The sequence below is a fragment of the Leguminivora glycinivorella genome, chromosome 15, assembly GCF_023078275.1.
Source record: "Leguminivora glycinivorella isolate SPB_JAAS2020 chromosome 15, LegGlyc_1.1, whole genome shotgun sequence".
Classification (NCBI taxonomy): Eukaryota; Metazoa; Arthropoda; class Insecta; order Lepidoptera; family Tortricidae; genus Leguminivora; species Leguminivora glycinivorella.
Window position 1 is genome coordinate 19,073,484 of NC_062985.1, and position 17,391 is coordinate 19,090,874.

A 17,391-nucleotide genomic window follows, 5' to 3' on the forward strand; every position below is an offset into this window, starting at 1 on the left:
AACAATTGATTCGACTACGCCGGAACCTAGGCCGGCTTGACCGAAGTGACAATCGTTGCCGTTACGTGGCGACTCAAACGCAGTCTGGCTCTGTCGCGCCACTACAGCAGAGCGAGAGGTAAAGCTTGAAGCGTAAGCCATTATGACGTTTGATAGATACCCTGTAATAGAATAAACGACGGACGAAACTTATTTATGCTTTTGAATTTTGCTCAACAAAAAGTTGGTGTTGTTATATTTCAGTTTGAATAAGTTTATTTAATGATTTATTTGATAAAGCATTTAACTGCACTAAATAGGTAAGCCAAAAATGTAGTTTAATGATGGAAGATCAGACACCGGCAAGGCCTTCTCGTATTAGGTACCTATTTATGATGACAGTTATAGGGTTAGCACCACAGTGATGGGTGTGAGAGTAGGTCGCTGCGAGTTTTTTTTTAATCTTTATTGGAAAAAAAGGGTTTTTTCACACATGAAAATGTCACCCTTATCGTGACATAGTCAAAACATGTATACTCTTAATTTCTACGCTTAATATCTATATTTAAAAATAAATAAATATTATAGGACATTCTTACACAGATCGATTGCGCCGCACGGTAAGCTCAAGAAGGCTTGTATTGTTGGTACTCGATATACAAAAATACTTATATACATAGAAAACGTCCATGACTCAGGAACAAATATCTGTGCCCATCACACAAATAAATTCGAAACCAGGACCGCGGCTCAGCAGGCAGGGTCACTACCGACTGAGCCAAACCGGTCGTCAAACTACATATAAATTTATTTACAACTTCATATAAATTTATTGCCTTCTCCGATTGTGGGTAGGCCAAAATTGTGTTAACCTCACCTATGTTGTATAAATCACATCACTATTTCTGCATGAAATGGATCCTCTCAGCCTCGTTTCGGACACATGGCCGCAAGGTACACGAACCGTCCTTATGTTATTAATACATTTTTTTTATACCACGTCGGTGGCAAACAGGTATACGGTCCGCCTGATGGAAAGCAGTCACCGTAACCAATTAGAAGACGTGTGATAATCATGTTGGTAAGTTAGCCAGGCTAATTTCGGCATGCAAATCGGGGTTGCTTAGTTTTGCTAAAAATAATTAAGAAGGTATGAAGTATATCCAACTCGCAAAAAAGTCAAATAATAAAATAATACCTTTTTAGGGTTCCGTAGTCAACTAGGAACCCTTATAGTTTCGCCATGTCTGTCTGTCCGTCCGTCCGTCCGTCCGTCCGTCCGTCCGTCCGTCCGTCCGTCCGTCCGTCCGTCCGTCCGTCCGTCCGTCCGCGGATAATCTCAGTAACCGTTAGCACTAGAAAGCTGAAATTTGGTACCAATATGTATTTAAATCACGCCGACAGAGTGCAAAAATAAAAAATGGAAAAAAATGTTTTATTAGGGTACCCCCTACATGTAAAGTGGGGGCTGATATTTTTTTTCATTCTAAACCCAACGTGTGATATATTGTTGGATAGGTATTTAAAAATGAATAAGGGTTTACTAAGATCGTTTTTTGATAATATTAATATTTTCGGAAATAATCGCTCCTAAAGAAAAAAAAAGTGCGTCCCCCCCCCTCTAACTTTTGAACCATATGTTTAAAAAATATGAAAAAAATCACAAAAGTAGAACTTTATAAAGACTTTCTAGGAAAATTGTTTTGAACTTGATAGGTTCAGTAGTTTTTGAGAAAAATACGGAAAACTACGGAACCCTACACTGAGCGTGGCCCGACACGCTCTTGGCCGGTTTTTTTTTTAAATTATCAAACATAAAGACAGCTTGATTGTTTCCTTAAGATTGTATTTCCGACGCCTCAGACAAATTGTTAGGTAAACATCTCAATTCAGAGTCCCACTTAAAGTTTATTAATTTATCGTAGACGCTTACCTCTCCTGCTTCTCAAACTTGGAGTCTGTTGAATGATTTAAGTATAAATTAAACCAATTAAGAAATTCCCAAACCTATTTCAATAGGCCAATTCTGACACCACTACTATAATAAGAACTTCTGAAGGATTTCATTCGGATATCGTTTCTTTTGCTCTTGCTTGCCTGGTACCCGGGCCATTTTTTTCAAAGTTGTCTACGTCACTTTTTTTGTAACATAGGTATTTTTTCGCGATTAATACTCAGAATCCCGAGGTCTTTCGATTCTGATACGAGAAAAAAAAATGTCCCAAGATTGCCATATATTTTTCAAACCTTCCACCAAAATGTATGAAAAAAAAATGGTAACGGAATGGGGAAAAAACCTTGGAAATAAAGGCTGTGAATATGGTACGAATAGAACAGAGAGCCATAGAGCGCGCCATGCTCGGTATCAAGATGAAAGATCGAGAGGAATACCGAGATCCGTCGTCGCACCAAGGTGCAAGACTTGTGTTTCGTTATTACCAAACTAAAGTGGAGTTGGGCGGGACATGTTGCTAGGCAGAGTGATGGCAGGTGGACTACAATGTTAACGGAATGGTGGCCACTTACAAGTGTAAGGAATGCCTGGTATTCGTTGGCTCATTGGGTCGATGACATCCGGAAAATAGCGGGTCACAACTGGATGAGACTAGCCCAGGACCGGGAAAAGTGGCATAGGTACTAGAAGAGAGGCCTATGCTCAGCAGTGGGCGATAAAGGGCTGATATGATGATGATGATGATGCCTTTTAGTATAAGGTCCATTAGTGTATGTCTTGACACGGCCGCGGGTAAGAAGCGTCATAACAGAATGATATCATTCTGATTGCATTCTGATGTCGGTCCACTTCTGAATCAGCCAAGTAAGTTTCGTAAGTTGTAAGCGAAACAATAAATTCTAAATACTATTTTAACTATTACTCGAAATGTTTAGCAATCTCTGAAGTTTAGAAGTTATTTACCCTACTTAAATAGTTTGTGCGATAAATAAGACTTGTTTGACAGGTTTCAGTTCAATATTGATGCTTGTTTGTTACGTAACTTTGACGAGTTACACAGATGATTGAGCTAAATAATCTAAATATAATTTAAAAATACGAAACTAAGTATATACGACAATATGTTTTCTAAGTTTTTAACAGTATATGTACATACATAGCTTTACAATGGGATCATCCAGAAAAGTACAAGGTATATTTACCCTCAGGCACTTTTTCTTTTGAAAATCTTGTGCCCTCACAGGCACAGGTTTTATACAGCGCGTAAACCTAATAAGGGCGATAAATGAAACCAAACATGTAATTCAATATTATTATCATTAATTAAGAGGTGTTTTTGAGTTACTTTTAACTTTTACCCCATAATGATTTTTTGAAAAATTTCCCAGCAGCAATGTACTGTAAACGTGGTTGCGATGACAATCAATGACAACTGTCAACGAGCGGTTAACGCGAGTGTGTTTGCATTACGTTGCGGGCCGTATTATTTTGTATGGATAAAAAAAATATTTCAATATTAAGTAAAAGTTATCTAATTCCATTTTTATGTCCTATACCCACCACCGTTAAGAAGTTCGCCCGTATTAGGTTTACACCGTGTATAACTTACCAATGTCAGCTCAGGAAAAAAGTCGCTAGATATATTTTTTTAAACTTTTATCATTATTAAAATAAATACATCAAAAACCTAATGCGAAAATTTTACGAAGAATTGAGATCTCAACCAATAAGAAGTGCCCATTAAAGATTTTTTTTAATTCCCACTAACGCATGTTTTAAAGGTTTTTTTTATTATTAAATGGCCTCAGTCCCATTGGTGGGACTATTTTGCTAGTGTCAAGGTGATATAAGCTAATTGTTTTAAAGATAAAGATAGATAAAAAAGATAAAAATTCATTTATTCAAGTAGGATCAAATAGACCGCTTTTGCATCGTCAATATCTACATTATATCTCAAACATGCACAATTACAATACAGAATAATTATATTATATAAGGAAAGATGTCAAACAGGAATTGAATTACGGTATCCCATTTAGATTTAGGTACGGTAAGTACGACGTTGTTCGGTAGTTGGCACTTGTAAATTGATAGCTAGATTTTACAAGGGCACGTGGACTATCGGCCGTCGATGACAAAAAAGGGGCTAAACGCGTTTCGAGATTAATTCTTCATCAGCTTCTCACTATAACATTAGTTTACTGCATAATAAACTATCGGTATTGCACTTTAAACAACATTCATGAGCAAAATAAGGAAAAATTATTCACGACACGATACCGCTAAGATGGCACCCGTACCGGAAGTAGTCGTTTTAAAGTATTAAAATCAATAAAAAATATAGACAGCTAAACACAAAAACTGTGGGGTATTTTTTAAGTACGGGTGTTGAGTTCATAATCTTCAATTTCCTGCACCAAATCATAAAGGAAGCTAAAGAGTTCAATAACGGCTAAGTAATAGTCTACCTGAATGAAATACGAGATTTAAGTGCGTTGCAATGTCCAATTTGCTCCGGGGACGGAAAGTAAATTCCACGCCAAGTCCATCCCTGTCCCCGATTTTTTATTATTGGCTGAACGAATTTAGTATCTGGGGAGATATAAAAGGAAATGAATCTAAGCCCTTCGGAAATCTAAGAAATTGGTCTTTTTCTCGGAGTGCGTATGAGGACAATGATCGTTCGAAGGAAACAGAGTCACTTTTCGCTCTGGGGACTGTTTTTACGATCGAGCCAAAGATTTACACCCGGCGGGGACCTACGTGAATATTTTAATGTCTCAGTTAACATTGGCTATGATTCTTTCTTTAATGGTGCGGAGCCGGGTGATATTATTGGCGATTTCCATTTCAAACGTCTAGACTGTTTTGATGACACATAATATTATTTGAGATGTCCTGTCTTAGTAGAAACACTTATTCTGCAAGTACCTACCCTACTGTGCTGGGCTCCTTTACAAGTTAGTAGGTAAGTACAATACATGAAATTTTAATATACACACAGCTCGTGTACCTACATACATGGTTTTTTCGAGCGAATTCCGTAAATAAATACATAGGTGTGATAAATTAAAAATCAATTTAGTACTAAGTAAAGTTACCTAAACATACGGAATATTTCCGAATTTTTTGAAATACACATATTTTAAACTTAGGTAAACTAAACGTAGAAAGAATACCGCTAATATTTTTTTTACCTAAGCAATATTTAACTGTAGGTACTTTAGAGTTTTACAAAACAGGTAAATCAACCGTAGGACAGGCACCTTCAGGAATTTCTTACAATAGCAATATTGATCTTCGATATTGTGTCCTTAGAAATTTCGCACTAAGGATTATTTGATTCTAGGGAATTGTCCTATTTGGACCCGCTTACCTCTATATTACATGAACAGACAACAAATAATTCAAATATATCCTCGAGTCTAAAAATAGATTCTTACTTTGTATCTGCTATATTGAATTTTGTATTAGAACCAATGTTTGTTTCTTTTGACGTTACCTGTGAGACGTGAATATGAACAAAATATATTCAAAGAAAATAAGTTTATTTAGAAATAGAAAGACAATATTGACAGCTACGGGTAATGTAGCACGCCGAACAATAATACTTAGTAGGAATTCTGTATTTTTGGGTATACCGTAGAGGAGAATAAGTGTAATTACTATTGGAATATTACGATTATATTGTACGTATGATCTATACTTGATTTATTGGATACATACTAGTTTTCTATTCTGTAGAACTAGTTTATAAGACTGTTATCCTATCAGCGCCTAACGACATTATTCACATTGTATGTATGTATGTATAAATTCTTTTTTGTACAAAACACAAATTTGACACAGAATAGACAGTACAAAGGCAAACTTATCCCTTTAAGGGATTTCTTCCAGCTAACCTTTGGGTGGGTGAAATGTGATGAAGAATCGTAGACAAATATAACACTTAGTATAACAGACTATAGGAAAGCCCATAAAAATATAAAAAGACTAAAATAAAAATAATAAAATAAAATTGGTATAAAATCCAATTGTCTAACCGGATGGACTTTATTATAACTGTTGCTACCTTTAATGAATAAAATTATAACATTTAGCAAATCTTTATATTTTTTCCTTTTAGAATACAACGCAAAGATAGAAATCAAAATACGCAATAGAAAGAAATAAACCGATGCCGATAAAATATTATCAAAGGCATCTTAAACTTGACAAGCACTCTTATGAATAACTTCAAAAATCATTATTAAAAACATGCTTAGGTACTCAATCCGATTTACATTTTATTTCAACATTTGCATGGAATGAATGAATTGATATCGAATACTTATGAACATCGTGAACCTGTACAAATTGAAAGTTTATTTATTTATTTATTAATATTAATTATAAACATGGCCAAAATGAAAAGGGGGAAAACTGTACATGTCAAGTTACTAGTTCAAGTGGGGTATCGTTGGAAAGAGCTTGAACTGTCTATATCAAAACTATTTTTTGTAATGATAGTAAAAGTAGTTACACACATTACACTCAACACACATTTTGACGACATTTTATGTATTTTATTGTATCATTCTCTAGTTCTGCGAAATTCTATATTATAAACAAGTTATCCACCGAGGGCAAGAGTTATTCCCCAAACTTTATGACAGTATCTCTCCTCTACTGTCCAAATATCAACCATTAACCATAATTAAACTTTCCCTCTAAAATTCTAACTAGCAAAGCGTTAAACTAAAAGTTTCTCAGGTAATATATAAGTGAAATTTCATGGAGCCTTGACACCGCAGATAACCAACGAGTAAATGTTGTGGATAGCTCCCAGGGGTCTCATTGCAAGTTTACTCCTAAAGCTTTCTCTAGGAAAGGCACCGTATATTTTATGCCATATTAGAAACGAGGGTAGACCGAGGTGAAATGGATCACAATAAAAAAATATATAATATAGTCACCGGCATAAATATGTGATGATTTCTATACCTTGTCACATTAACGTCTTGTTTGAAATGTCATACGAAATTGTCAAACGATTAAAAGCAACAAGGTACAGAAATCATCACTTATCTATGCCGGTGACTGTACAATACAATACTATTTATTTATTGTTCGAATGTGAGTGGTTATAAATGATGGTAAGGTTAGTATTTTGTAACATCACAATCTGCCAGAATTTGGTGTACTCTTGGATGTCTAAAATGTTTAATTTATGTATACACACTAATATTTTTCACCACACCAACTGGTAAAGGCTCTTGAGACGGATGAAGTTGTATTTTATTTATAAGAGTGCAAAGTAATTTAATACAAATTTTAACTTAACATGAGCTGACTGGTAGGATTGACTTTTGAAAGATTGTTAAAAATCATAAATTTAATGTTTAATAAACTGATGAATATTAAGTTTGATGTTTTGCAGTTATTATTTGTGTCGTGAAAAGTTTTCTGTTTTACTCGGAAGCAAAATTTATTTTACCTTCGTCTCTTGAAATCCTTGCAAAACTCAAGATTTCACCCGTCGAAGCAATTGTGTCGAAACAGATTCAATATTAGAATCTTTCAGTTGCTCTGGTATCAATATTAATTGAATAACATTTTTTCCCCTTTGTAAAACATAGGTATACCTTAAGTCTCTCCTATCAGCCAGCAGCGATTTCAATCTAAGAAATATTTAAAATTTCACTAGATTTGTTAGCCTGATCTCACCCTGTGATCCATTTTACCTTGGTCTACCCTACAGCCACTAAAATATGGAAGTTTGGAGGTAATTGTGGAATGAGTTAGTAACTTTGATTGTTAGTGAATTTCGTCCATCGGGGAAGTGATTTTGATTAATATAACTTGAAATGTTTAATTGAGATGGTTTCAAGTGTCACCTTGTAAATCAGAGATTTTGAGCCTGTCATAACTAAAACTAGAAATTTGAACTTATCACTTTACTTTCTTGTAATATTAAACCTGTAAGGCTGCCAGAGCTCAACGAGGGTGCGATGTGCTGGCGACAGGAGGACTTACGTAATTTGTTCCGTCCTTTGAGTCGTCGGCAACCCTAACTCTCCTTGGAGCTTGTACACTCCTTTTTGTTGATGTGTACGTAACACAGCAGCTGTGTTACGTACACATAAAAGAGGAGCGTACAAGTTTCTAATGGGTTGGCAACGCGCATGTGACACTCCTTGAGTTGTAGGCATCGATAGGTTACGGTGACCGCTTTCCATCAGGCGAATGCTTATTTACCACCGACGTAGTATTAAAAAAAACCTAACGGCCGCGGCCCAGCCACGACATTGGTCCCAGCGCGACAGCGGTGAGCGGCAGCCATAGGTACGTGCGAATGAAAAGTCCCATCGCTGTGTCTCGCTCCAATGTATGGCCGCCGCTCACCGCTGTCGCGCTTAGACCAATGTCGTGGCTGAGCCGTAACGTAAGTGTAAGGCCTGAGTGCACGAGTGGACGCTCGCTCGGTGCGGAGCGTTCGACGGGGCGGGCGAGCGTGCATTACAGTCTATACAGCGTCGACTCCACAGAATTACAGTTAAACCAGAATGAGTAGTTAGGTCAAAAAGTGTGTCCACATGAAAGGTCATTGTTTGGGCTGGTGTCCCTCTCGCACTTACTGACAATGTCAACATTATTCAGTGACGTCATCACTGTCATACATTGGGGATACCAGTCAATTTTCAAAGTTACTACCAAATCTACTAATACCCATTGGAACATATTTTTTAATTATACAAATCTTTGATTTATTGGCATCAAAATAATTACATTATAATTATTTTCCAATTCTTTGAAATATATCGAAACCCTAGTTTGAATATAACACTAAAATAATATAAGAAGTTATAAAGTCAGGTAATATACAGATAAAAATACTACTACTATGGTAACCTCATTAACACTGGCCACACGTGCGAGAGGGACACCAGCCCAAACAATGCCCTCTTATGTGGACCGTTTTCGCTAGTCTGATACGATCACCTTTCTGTCTCAGTGATAAGGTTCAATTTAGTATGGCAAAAAATGTGATTCCACAATCTAGTGTAATAATTCTAAATCTATGGTCGACTCAGGATACTTGTATGAGCTTCAATTGTTTGACATGCACGCCGCGCGTTCCGCCCCGCTGCCCGCCCAATATGAGCGTGCACTCCTTACACTGAAACATAATTTAAGACACAGATGTCATATAAACCATAGATCAAGCAAACGTATCTACTTAGCGTGTCAAATGAACTCAGTGAAATCCACTGAGTTGTCCGTCTTTAATCGCAGCTTGCAGCTTTCGGGCGTCAATTTTTGTAAGTTGAAGTCAACAAAAACATTAAAAATGCCTCGTTACATGATATTTAATTGCAACAACATAAAACTTATCAACACTCAAGGGCCTGAGACATATTTAAAATCACAGGCAAGTAACAACTTCAGTACAAAATCTGACACGCTCGGCCGCCATACAAATAAATGAACTCGTTTCTTTATCTAAATTTAATTCTGTGATTTAAGACGATACGGTAGGGGTCAATTCTCCATACAAACGCTCTCGACTATTTCCTCCCTGGTTTTTGAAGATAGAGCAATGATTTTTTCAACACAGATTGTTATTATTTTTATCTGTGTCGGACCGTTTTGAGTTTTTTGATATTCTGCTTTTTAAAGACTCTAGAGCCAATCAAAAATTTCCAAAAACGGCCTTTTTCATTGTGGCGCAAAAAAAGGTGTGATACTCAAGATTGGTAACAATTAACCAAAAAAGCTAAACGGTCCGACATAGATTATTTCATTGTTATTCAGATTCTCAAATTTCGTTCCGATTGATTAAGTTTTGAAGGAGGAAAGAGACGAGAGCGGAACCTCGATTTTAAAGATTTTTTTGAAATATCTTTTGACTGAGTTGTTCTTAATGGACAAAACCATGAAACTTTCCCGATAAAACCATGAAACTTTATATTTTAGCACTTGATAAGAAATCATTAAACATATATTTAAAGTCACATACAGGTCGAACGCGATTAATTAACATTATTTTTACCTTTAAAATAAACATGGTGGGAAATAAACATTAACTAAAAGCGGGTAGATTATATTTATTTGTCTACCCCGAACATTTATATAAATTAATATCGGGTAGTTTTGTGTTGTTTACATCTCCGGTGACATTTTGCTGGGACGTCAGTCTTCCGCGACCACGGCCAGTGCAACCTGGCCGAAACGTTGGGAAAAAAGGTAAAAATAATGTTAATTAATCGCGTTCGACCTGTATGTGACTTTAAATATGTGTACAAAGCGCGAGAACTTAAAGTGTTATATCATTAAACATATTGATAAGGGATAGGGATAGGGATAGGGATAGGGATAGCGATAGGCATAGCGATAGGGAAAGCGATGGGGATAGCGATAGGGATAGCGATAGGGATAGCGATAGGGATAGCGATAGGGATAGCGATAGGGATAGCGATAGCGATAGCTATAGCGATAGCGATAGCGATAGCGATAGCGATAGCGATAGCGATAGCGATAGCGATAGCGATAGCGATAGCGATAGCGATAGCGATAGCGATAGCGATAGCGATACGGATACGGATACGGATACGGATACGGATACGGATACGGATACGGATAATATGGGTATCGTTAGCGGGATACGGATAATCGGTCGGCGGTCTCTTACAATCAATGTGCTCTAAGACGATCGTTGTTTGCTTGCTTGAAGATTACGTTTGCGATAAGTATAAGCAAAATGTAAAAAATTGTAAGGGATAATAGAAAAAAGTACTTTTTACCCACCGATCATAGTGTCGAAATACGGGCTATGTGGGATGTTTATAAAGGTTTCCCCAGCGTATATAGAATTACCTACGCTGTGGTCGATGTGTAATATTTCTACAATCATTGCAAGCAAAAGTATTATGTCCAAATGAAAATCTTAATGAATACTTTTATTACGCGGGCGAAGCCGCGGGTAAAAGCTAGTGTAAAATAAGTTACAGCGGGACAAATTTCGAATGGGGGACAAATGTACCTTTTGCATTTTTACCATGTTTTACAATGTTTGCATTATTAAATAGAGTGTCCACTGGTTATATATGGAGATTAGTTACAATTGCCCCCCAGTCGAGATTTGCCCCGCTGTGCCTTAGGTGCTTGAGGCATTGTACCCAGAACGATGGTGGAATTTCCTCGCTTTATATTTATAATTATAGTACATGGCACAAAGTGGAGATTTGTAGTTCTAGCTTGTGCGACGAACGTTTGTTTCAAATGTATCGTGAGAAACTTAATGAAGGCGTTCATTCTGCTTGTCTCTTAACACACGTACTAACGAAAGGTTACAACTTTACGTCAAAATTAATAGAACATTTAAATAACTACAAAATGGATCGTATACACAGAACTTAATTTAGATAGAAGAAACAAATTCATATATTTGTATAGGGGCCGAGCGTGTCAAATTTTGTACTGAAGTTGATTCTTGCCTGTAATTTTAAATATGTCTCAGGCTCTTGATTGTTCATAATTTTTGTGTTGTTGCAATTGAATATCACGTAACGAGGCATTTTTTATGTTTTGGTTGACTTCAACTTACAAAAATTGACGCCCGAAAGCTGCAAGCTGCGAGTAAAGACGGACAACTCAGTGGATTTCACTGAGTTCATTTGACACGCTAAGTAGATACGTTTGCTTGATCTATGGTATATATGACATCTGTGATCGTATATTTTCGTGCCAAAAGAGATGTTCTTTTATAGTATTTTATGCAACAGGCGTTTAAAGGAGGCCAAAAAAGACGAGTGGCGTGAGTAACAATGAGGCGAAGCCGAAAATTGTTAATAAAGATACCACGAGTATTTTTTACTCAGTTAAGCACTGTTGCATACAATACTTTTTCTACGACCATGCACTTAGTTTTTAATAGTTTTCTAGAATAACTTTCGTGATATTCACACTGATTCCTGTATTTTACACTGTCAGCGCAGCTGCCTAAAGCCATTCCCCGCCGGCTTACCGCGCACGCGCGCAATATCGTTATAACAATCTGTAACCATGACAACGCGTCATGGTTACAGAGCCAAACAATGCCTTTTCCATTTTTTCGTTAGGTACTGCGCGCGAGCGTGGGAAGCCGGTGGGCGCTGGCTTTGGGGAATAGACTTTTATGTAGGGTTTTAAAGATCTATGCACGACCCTGTAAATGACTAGTTACAGTTCGGGAGTTTACAGATTTTTTTCAGGCTTTACAGACTTTGGAACTTTTATCTTACGATTTAGCCTCATTTAAATTATTGAGATCTTGAGATAAAGTTCTATGTGTGTTGTGTGTATTAGGGATGACGACTAAATAAAAAATGGCATTCTGTTTAGTCCGTCAGTTAGGTCGTCTAAAAAATACTAAACACTTATTTTTCGCTTTTTCTAATTAATGAAAAAATACAAAGATATAGAGCATTAAAGTTCCGGATCCAGAGTGGGGGCTTGTGACGTCACTTCTAAGTAAAAATTTTACCTAGGCGTGACGACGAAACTTCAACGCACTGTACCGTCGTCATTTTTCATTTACGAGAAAAAAGAAAAAATACGTGTCTAAAATTCTTTGATAATCTAACTGACGGACGAATTAGGTTTTTTAGTCGTCTCGCCTATTGGAAAATCAAAGAGAGCCAACAGAGAAAGCTTTATTATGTAGGTACTTATACAAACTGTTTTTATTGAATTCCGTTAACTTTAAGGGAAGGTTCTTTAGATCAAATACAATTAATTTCTTTAAGAAACAAGCGTCTTAATTTTTACAGTTATCGAGTTATTAAAAAAATTAAGATAATTATTGAACACGTGTGTGACAGCCTTTACCAATGTTATTTTTGTCGTGACATGTGCCGTCAATCACTTGACACTAAATTAATGTTATCCTTAAGGGTCTCTCACACTGATTAATTCATTTATTATGTATGAAAACCATGAATTTTTTTTTTAGCGAATTTAACTAAAAGTGATATACAGGGTGGTTCCTGATAATGAACCTAACAACGTGTCGAATTTAACAGAAAACAAAAAAACACGGTGTAGATTATTTTTGTAACTGATTACCTCGGTAATTTCCTATTACGTCCTTATAAAATAGACAACTTATTTTCTTATAATAAAACCAGCCACATCACATTCTATTGGCAGCTCCACAAGTTATTAACCAGTGAATGAAAGGCGATGCCAATACTTACTGTATAATATAATACGAACTAGCGACCGAACTATTCCAAATAAGTAAGTACATAGAAAACCCTAAAATATTCCTCGGAAAACCAAGAATACATGATCTTAGGTTTCCTACATTTGATACTGATCTGGAGGTTATGTTATGCTGGTACGGTCAGGTTGAGCCTGTGTTTGGTTGGTTGTTGAGAATACGCTCAGGATCTGTAAATTCCGATTGGCAGAAGCTTGTGGTTGATTTGAATGATCCAGTGTAACTCGATATCTACATAGTTATATTAATTTTCTAGTGACTAGCACTGGGCTAGCACCGAGTGACTTTAGTACTCACAATTCAGGTCATTATCCCGGCATTTGCCATGGCTCACGACAACTAATCCCAAGATATGACGTAGGCTGCACTAGTTTTACGAAAGCGACTGGCCGTAGAACCCGAAGGGTAAACAGGCCTTATTCTCGATTGGCAAATCGCCGTGTGCCTGCTATACGGCCACAATTCAAAAAACCATTTTTTCGAGAAATCGCGTCTCAAAGTTTTGAGAGTATAGTTGAGGCTGTTAAATAGGATCTTACTTCTTGAGTTTTAGGTCTATGAATTTTAAATTTAGCTATTTTTACTCGGAATGATATAATCCTCCATAAGATCACGCCACTTTTCGCAAAAAAAATCTTTTTTTTAAGATACAATGCCTGAAAGACAGGTATTTAGAGTTATGGCTGTATTGCAGAAACATTTTTTTATGATTTTGAGATGCGTCCAAAATTAAACGATATTATTCTATAAAGGTATCATGCAAATATATATAAAAAAACACCAAATAGTTAAAATAATTTTATTTACGAACTTTGAAAGTAACGATAGCAATAATTATGTGTAACTAAGCTTATAATCATCAACATTATATTACGTCATTACCAAATAATATTAATTATTTAAAATTGAAACAAACAAAACTTTGTAGCTTACGTATCTTGATGTCACCCTGGATAGAAGCCTGAATTTCAAGGAACACCTGACCAGCCTCTCTGCGAAGCTCAAAACCCGGAACAGCATCATTCACAAGCTTATTGGAACTACCTGGAGTGCCAGCGCAGAAACATTTCGGACAACCGCGCTATCCCTAGTCTACTGCTCTGCCGAGTACTGCTCAGCGGTGTGGCCAAACAGCACCCATACTACCGCGGTAACGTCCAGCTATGCGACTCATCAGAGGCTGCCTAAAACTAACTCCCACACACTGGTTGCCGGTTCTGACTCATATTTTACCTCTAAACTTCCGCCGAGAAAAGTGCCTATTTCGTGAAATCGCCAAGATTCGAGCAGACACAAGTTTACCCATCCACCGAGACCTCGACGCGCTAAAGGCTCTCAGACTGAAGTCTCGACTACCCCTTCAAATTGAATTCTACTAAAGTGGGTCACAAGTAAGCCCCTTAGAGGCATGGATAATGGACTGGGTAGCCAGAGCTCTTCCTACAGAGCTGTACGAGTTCGATACTGGGGCTGAACCGTATCAGGACAGGCATCGGAAACTGCTCATCTTTTTGGTGCAGATGGGGATGGTGCGAGTCTGTGGAGTGATAGTGTGGCCACTTAGTGTGGCCCCAAGTCCCCAAAACTATGTATCATAAGCAGCAACAAAAGTAACTCCGTGCTCAAAACGGCTGAAAGAATATTCAACGAATACGAGATATGTCACTACCTTATATCATACGGAGGAGTAGAACAACTACTACAAGGAATCGATAGTAAAATTGAGAATTATACCATAAATGATTGTTGTATAATATTTATAGGAGAAACTGATTTCTTTGAGTCGAAAGATTATTCTAGAACTGTTTTGTTAATAAGGAAAAAACTGCAACATATAAAGCATACGAATATAATTATCTGTACTCCAACTTTTAGACACACGGCATATAGCTCCTTATTTAACAAAAGAATTGACGCTTTAAATCATTTATTATATTCGGATGTTATGATGTATCAGTATGCTTTCTTACTAGATTCGAACAAAAATTTGAATTATTCCAATATGTTTCATAGAGTGTCCGGTCGCATAAACAACAGAGGTATATTACAAATATTCAAGGATATTAAGACCCTTGTATTAGATTTACAGTGTAGATTCACAGATAGCTTCCAAGTAGAACTTGAAAATGGTAACCCACAAGAATGCTCAAAATTGTTGTCTCATATTTCAGAACATATTTTTTTAGATCAGAATCAGAAATTGAGAACTGTCAAGCCAGCATGATTTTAAATACAAACTTAAGCATTTTTTATCAAAATTTATGTGGAATAACAAACAAGAAACATGAATTAGAGTTATATTTAGATAATCTTCCTAACGAACAACACTATGTATGTGTAAGTGAACATTTTCTTAATGCTGAATCCGCACCACTTTTTAATTTATCAAATTATCAATTGGTAACTTATAATACAAGGTCCAAAAAGAAAAGAGGTGGTTCTCTTATTTTAGGTAAAACAAATAGAACATGTGAAGAACTTGAAATCTGTAAAAAACTCTATAAAGATGAAGCTTTTGAAGTATGTGGAGTAAGAGATTTTGAATCAAATGTAAATATAGTCTGTTGTTATAGGAACCCTAATGATGCGAACTTGGTAGTTTTTACTGAGCGACTTGAGCAGCTCTTGGAGCACTTCTTTAACAAAAAATGCATAATCTGTGGAGACTTTAATGTCGACATATTAAAACAGGATAAACAAACTGTTGAATTTTTATCACTGCTTACATCTTATAATTTTAAATATCTTATTAAATCTCCAACTTTTAGACGCAACAATGCAGAATCATGCTTGGATAATATTTTGACTAATATGCCTGAAAATTCTATAGTTTTACCGTTAGTTGACCATAATGGAATGGCTGATGGTCACGCGGCTATACTCAGCTCTTTCTCTATTGACTGTAAAGAAAATAAAGAAAATAAAGTTATATGGAAAGAGATCAGAAAATTTGGTGAAACAGAGAATATGAAATTTAGAAATAAGATATTAACTAAAAATTGGGTGAATATAGGAGTGAATGCCTTCATTAAAAATTTTAATCAAGCTTTTACAGAAAGCTTTGAAAAGTTCAACAAAAAGACTCGTAAAAATACCATAAACAAAATAAACTGGATCACGAAAGGCATTAAAGTTTCATCCAAAATGAAGCGTATTCTAATAACGCACAGATCATCGCTCTCTGAATCTATAACTGCGTATAGTAAAAAGTATGTCAGCATTTTTAGACGTGTTATCAGACATGCAAAAAGAGCTGCAGTACAAGCACAAATCTTAAGAGCAAAGGACTCCTCAAAAGAGATATGGAGAGTAATAAACAAACATCGAAATAAAATAGCTAAAACTGAGGAAAACTTACTGTTGAAAACACTTTCTGCAAATGGTCAAATAAAAATACACAATGATCCAGGCGATGTTTGTAATGTGCTGCTACAGAAATTTAGTCACGATATGGATAGAGGAAACACTAAGGATAGTTTAGATGGCGCTCTTTCACTGCTACGGACGAACGTGGCACAAGTTGCCAACGATATGAATTTTGAAAAAACAAATCCAGCAGAAATTAAAAGCATAGTAAGAAATTTAAAACCTAAAAGGTCATGTGGTTATGACGATATACCAATCACGGTCATAAAAGACCATATCGATATACTGGCAGAACCACTTGCCAGTTTTTGCAATCAGTGTTTTGAGTCCTCTGTTTTTCCAGAGCAACTGAAAGTGGCAAAAGTACTCCCATTATATAAAAAAGGATCCAAGACCGACCCAAAGAACTATAGGCCTATATCTCTTTTACCTATATTATCGAAATTGCTGGAGAGAGTAATGAAGGACAGGCTTACTAAGCACCTTCATCTAAATGAAATTTTAAGTGAGAGACAATATGGGTATCAAAAGGGTAAGGGGACAAATGAGGCTCTTAGTACTTTCATTGAAGATGTTGTTAGCCAATTAAATAGTAAGAAAAAAGTAGCAGGAGTTTTTCTTGACTTAAGCTCTGCGTTCGATATGGTTAACCACGACATCTTGTTGGCAAAACTAGAGCACTATGGTGTCAGAGGAAAGATGCTGGCCCTATTTCGATCCTATTTGTCAAATAGAAAACAATTTGTTCAGATTCGATGGAAAGAAGATGATCACATAAACTTCCATAAGTCCAGTGTTGCTAGTATACATAAAGGAGTCCCGCAAGGTTCCATTTTGGGCCCAATATTTT